This window comes from Gymnoscopelus braueri (assembly GCF_963280865.1).
Source record: "Gymnoscopelus braueri genome assembly, contig: SCAFFOLD_115, whole genome shotgun sequence".
Lineage (NCBI taxonomy): Eukaryota > Metazoa > Chordata > Actinopteri > Myctophiformes > Myctophidae > Gymnoscopelus > Gymnoscopelus braueri.
The window spans coordinates 169,001-175,000 of NW_027660556.1; positions in this window are offsets into that span (position 1 = coordinate 169,001).

Here is a 6,000-nt window from a genome sequence, read left to right on the forward strand (position 1 = left end):
GTATGTATGTATGTATGTATGTATGTATGTATGTATGTATGTATGTATGTATGTATGTATGTATGTATGTATGTATGTATGTACAGATGTATGTATGTACAGCATGTATGTATGTATGCAGATTCGTCTGGTCCCAGGCTAGCGGTGCCTGGCATCAAGTCGTCCGGTTAGGCGGTTTGGACCGCTGAACGGCAGATATTGCCATATATAGACATATTATGGATTATGGAGATCCAGTTCCAACCGATACTGATGACATCAGGGATCTCTGTATATGGGCATATAAAGGGACACAGCTACCTGTTGGGCACTGGTCTAGCGATTCAGATTATGCGAGGCAGAGAAACCCATTTTCCTCTGTCTCCCTGTGTCTCTCTGTCTATCTATCTGTCTGTCCCAGACAGACAGAAAGATAGATCATTCCCAGAGATGATGTGACGACCTCCACTCCAGCTCAGTGACCCCTCCCGTAACCGTCAGCCCTAATCCCGGCCTGCATCACCAGCATTTCATTCTTGGTTCTCAATTCTGTTTCTCTTCTCATGCTCTGATTTGCTCAGGCTAAACAGCCATACAGAGGGCTCTGTCCTATAACTGACGACCTCCGCTGCTGAACCAACATGCTCAGTCAGGTGAACGGCCACCGCTAATGGCCAACTACCGCTAAGGGCATGGTGGGGCAGTGGCACACTAAAAACATGGTGGCCCAAAGGACAGCTTTTCGTCCCATGTCGTCTTGGTGTATCAGGGCCTCAGTTACACACCAACATTGTTCTTGTGTGAAGCAATTTTGGTGTTACTGGTGAAGCATTTATAAAAATCACTATTTCCATTTGGCCAAATGAGGTGTAGACTGTCACCACTCCAGGGAGGGATTATATAGCAGCTTTAATACCCAGCTGTTCCCAACTGTGAACCTTGCATGGGATAACAAATACTTCAGCAATACCATGGGTCAATGCTCCGCGAGGACTTGTTTTAACCAGATGCGCTGTCATCACTGACAGCCACAAAAAAACCTCCGCTGCACTTCCATTCAACTGGCAGATTATCAACGAAACACGGCGCAGGAGTGAAAATTAAGTCGGCCCAGTAATGGATAGAGACATTCCGCTGAGACGTGTAAAAAAAAAGCCAAAGCGCCAGCGATTACCTGCTGGAATCAGCCTTCATCAATATCAGCCTAATTACAAAGCACTTCTGGCAGCGCGTGAAATGAACGGACCACACAACAGATTGGGCTGTGGACATAAATGTCTGCAGATATTAGACCACCTAGGAAGGACACTACAGGACAGGAATGTCCGTCCCGCCCACCCAACCCAAAAATAAAGAGTTCTTAACAGTCACAATGAAGATTTCGTTTTTGTCTCACGCGCATAAGCTGTGTGAATAGAATAGAAATAAAGAAAGTAGTTGAATGATATGATAATGTAAAGAAGAAAATACTATAACTTTTTACTTGTAGTGTCATGTTGAAATGTTAATTGTGTACTATTATGATACATAGGTATTTATGATATTTATGATGGTAGTTATGATAAGGTATTTATTAATGAATTAAAATAGAACAATAGACCAAAACACTAAGTAGTTATAATGCATACATATGATAGCCTATGGTATTTTGTATTTAAGTAGAATAGAAACAATACAATAGAACAAAAACAAAGACGTTTTATGATGCATATATGACCCATAGCATATGATATTATTATGACACAGAAGGTCATATAAGGTATTATAGAATAGAATAGAAAATAATAGAATAGAATAGAAACAAAGAAAGACATTTTATAATGCGTAGATGATGATAAGGTATTATATAATGAAGTAGGGTAGAAAAAAAGAAAACTACTGGCTCAGCAGCAGATTTAAACTGGAAACACATGACACCTTCATATGTGTTTCCATGCAGTTCAAATCTGCTGCTGAGCCAATCAAATGAAGCTATGAGAAACGGACCCGGAACAGGAAAACGGGAATGCCACCATCTGGCAAAGGGAACTACAATCATGCACAGAGCCTATAAAACAAAAACTAAGAACTAAAGAGTTTTATGATGCATGCAGTAGCCTATATGATAAGGCATTATACAACGAAATAGAATAGAATTGAATAGAATAGAAACTATTAAAATGTCCAGAAGAGGTCAGGTGGTTGTGGGCGCTCGAGGAAGAAGAGGAAGGTCGTCCCTGCCTCTCCCATGCAGGCCGTACCTCCGTTCCTCACATGGAAGCACTTTTGAAGAACACCACACCACACCCCTGGTCCCCCCCCCTCTCTTCCTCACACTCTTTCTTCTCTGGTCTCAAACATCAAGCTAGCGGCAGTATTGGGTTTCCCCTCCGCAGCTCAAGGGGTTGCTTCAGTCCATCCCTGGGATGAAAAGATGACTCTCTTCCTCCCCGCATCCGACCCCTTTTTTTCTTCTCTTTTTTTTTCAGGTGAAGTGAGGGAGTCCCAGTAGTGGAAGGAGGAAGGAAACTATTACGGCACTGCGAGAAGAGGAGGGGAGCAGAGTAGAGGAGTGCGCGGAACAGAGGGCCCCTGGGGACACAGCTGCCAGCCGGGGTCGTTTGGGAGGAAAGGGTGTGTGTGTGTGTGTGTGTGTGTGTGTGTGGGTGTGGGGGGGGGGGGGGGGGGTCCGAGACGGGACGGGACGAAACCTGAGATCCCTGGAAATGGCTGAGAATCACCCAAGAAAAACTTCCGTCTCTCCCCGTCCCGTCAAGGTCTGCCATAATAGCCTCAGTCTGTGCGTGTGTGTGGTATGTGTGTGTATGTGTGTGTGTGTGTGTGTGTATGTGTGTGTGCGTGCGTGCGTGCGTGCGTGCGTGCGTGCGTGCGTGCGTGCGTGCGTGCGTGCGTGCGTGTGAGAGAGAGAGAGAAGTATAGGATCTCGCCCAATCACGGACCTAAAAACTTCCGTCTCTCCCCGTCCCGTCAAGGTCTGCCATAATAGCCTCAGTCTGTGCGTGTGTGTGGTATGTGTGTGTATGTGTGTGTGTGTGTGTGTGTATGTGTGCGTGCGTGCGTGCGTGCGTGCGTGCGTGCGTGCGTGCGTGCGTGCGTGCGTGCGTGCGTGTGAGAGAGAGAGAGAAGTATAGGATCTCGCCCAATCACGGACCTAAATACCGGTACTTTATTCTATACCTGTATACTCCAATCTGTGTTCTAACTTTCAATCTAAAGTCCTTAAGTAATTATAGGAGAAATTTTCCAAAAATGTCAGAAATTCTACAAATTTCAACAATTTTCAGAATGTGAAGTGGGGTGGAATTGACCTCTCTCTTCTGTGTGTTGTGTTTATTTTCAGGTAATTTACAACTTTCTTTTTTTGGTTATGTTAAGATTAAGTGCGGTGTAAGTGATTTATTTATTTATGTATTTATTTATTTTCTCATTTGTTTTGATTCATCACTTCCAATGTTTATCCAGTATATTATATAAATATACACTCATTACACATTCATTAATGTGCAAATACATACTCACATGCAGACACATGCCGTTGCATGCATGAGTACCAAAACACAGTCAATCGTTCAAACATACACACCAGCACACGTGCACGCGCGCGCGCACACACACACACACACACACACACACACACACACACACACACACACACACACACACACACACAGAGCCCCATTCATAGACATATTATAAGGTTACACAACGACGGAGGGGACGGAGTTGATGTAGATTTTCCCTGGTTACAACGTATCTGAACTGCTCATGTTTCTGTTTTGGCTGCCCCAACACCTACAGGTTCTCAGACAACGATCAAAACCAGGCGAGGCTGATCGGCCTGCGGTCGGATTTGGAAGGAGGATTTACATAACTGGGTGATTTTTTTTTTGGAGTATCGAAGACGGAATTTCGTGAAGAGAGGGGAAATTCCAGACATTGATCCTGTGGGCTCTAGAAACCAGCTTCATATTGTTTGCATTTCATTTGGATGGGACGTCTCAAGAGAACAATCATGGTTTTTATTTCAGAGAGAATAACGCTTTCATCCAAAGTGATGGGAATTTACAATCATTGCCCACTTGGCCTCACATTCTTTCTGCTTAGCAGAGGAATCCTGGGTGATTTGAGGACGTATAATGTAAAAGGGAATTAAGAGGGAAATCACTCTATAGTGCAAAAACAAAACAAAACAAGACAAACAAGTATTTTTTATTCAAGCTTATAGCTTTTATAGACTTTCAAACACAAGTAGGCTAGCAGGCATATGTTTCCAGTCTTAACGCATCCTCAGCCAGCACTCCTCTGTATTTATTCTTTATTAACCACTTAGTGGTATAACAGTGCCACATGTAAATATACTCTCTGTGACAAAGCAGATCTACAAGCTCACAACACGTTGCACCACAAAGCAATGCATTTTTTTTAAAGTTTTTGAAAACGTTTGTAAATATTTGAAAATTGTTCACTACATCATAACACATTTTCAAAATGATATTACAGAGTAGTCTGTTCTTTGCACCATAGGCCTGTAAAGTTGACCCACATGAAAAAAATTGTAGGCTATGCAGTACAGACAGAATAGCCAATTTTACATTGAGGTGCCCAGATGTCCCTAGTGCCCACCTACCCTGTTACCATCCAGTATATATACAAACCTGTTGTAAGAAGTCAACTCAGACAAAAACACTCAACATGGATGTGATCGATGTGAGATGAGATCTTGGTTGAACTGTAACAGATTAGAGGAAAACAGTCTAAATAGTGTTGGGTCAGTTGTGTTGGGCCTCGGGTCCTCATGCAGCAGAGTGAGGGAAATGAGTGACTGATTGCTAGGTTAATGTCTCCCATTGATCTTATGGTAGATAATTTGTGCCCCCCCCCCCCCCCCCACATAATGACTGTGACCAGACTGATTTCAAATAATACGTCTCGCATGTAATCTGAAATCGGAGAAAGGGGATAAAGATCGAAGCATAAACGCTTCTCGGGCAAGCAATTGCTGTGAAAAATCAGCCCCTGAAAGACCAGGGGGAGGAAATTGAGACAGTATTATAAAGAAAACGTCCAATCTGGTCTTTTTTTCTTTACTCCTTCTTCTTCTTCTTCTCCCCCCGCTGATCACGAAAGAAGGACTGTGAGACCACCGCTGGGCTCCTTAACATCTGCTTAGGCAATTTATCCCGGCACTGTAGCCTGGAAAGGTTAAACCACTAAAAATCTAATATTTGCCTAGAGGGGGTCAGAGCATCGCAATTACAAGGTACAATCGGCAGGGCTAATCAGCTAGTAGCGCGTACCGTAAGGAGGGGGGGTGGGGGGGGGTGGAGTGGAGGGGTTCGACTGGGCAAATAAGCCCACTGCACAGACCCACTGTTTTCTGCCTCCCCTGTTTATTTATTAAACCCCCTCTACTCTCATGTTCAAGGGCCCCAGCGTGCCCACCGTTTCCCCCCGTTCCCTCCACCCACCACAGCCCCTCGAGGCACAGGGAGGGGAGCACATTTAGCTCCCGAAGCATTCTTTATTTTAAAATGGAGACTGTGGTGCTACCAGATAAGCCACTTAAAGCCTCTAGTAACCTTGACCTGGGTTGGCTCTGTACTTGGTACGCTCTTCTTTCCCTCTACACCGACGAGTTGTGAGCTTGTCGGTCGACTATTTCCTGCAAATGTTCCATCCAGAATATCGATGCTATAGGGTTCATGTGGTTTGAATAGGAGCCCCCGTGTTAATACGTATCTGTGTGCTTTCTGTTGTTGTTGTGGTTGTTGTTGTCGTGAAATGGTCCTGGAATGACTTTCTTCCAACATCAAGGCATGAAACACCTCAGGAAGGTCAAGGAGAGTAGAGGTAGGGAGAAGCCCCCCTCCCACCTTGTGAAAAAAATTGCGTGCGTGCGTGCGTGCGTGCGTGCGTGCGTGCGTGCGTGCGTGCGTGCGTGCGTGCGTGCGTGCGTGCGTGCGTGCGTGCGTGCGTGCGTGCGTGCGTGCGTGAAAGAGAGCATAACTGTGCGCATGAGTG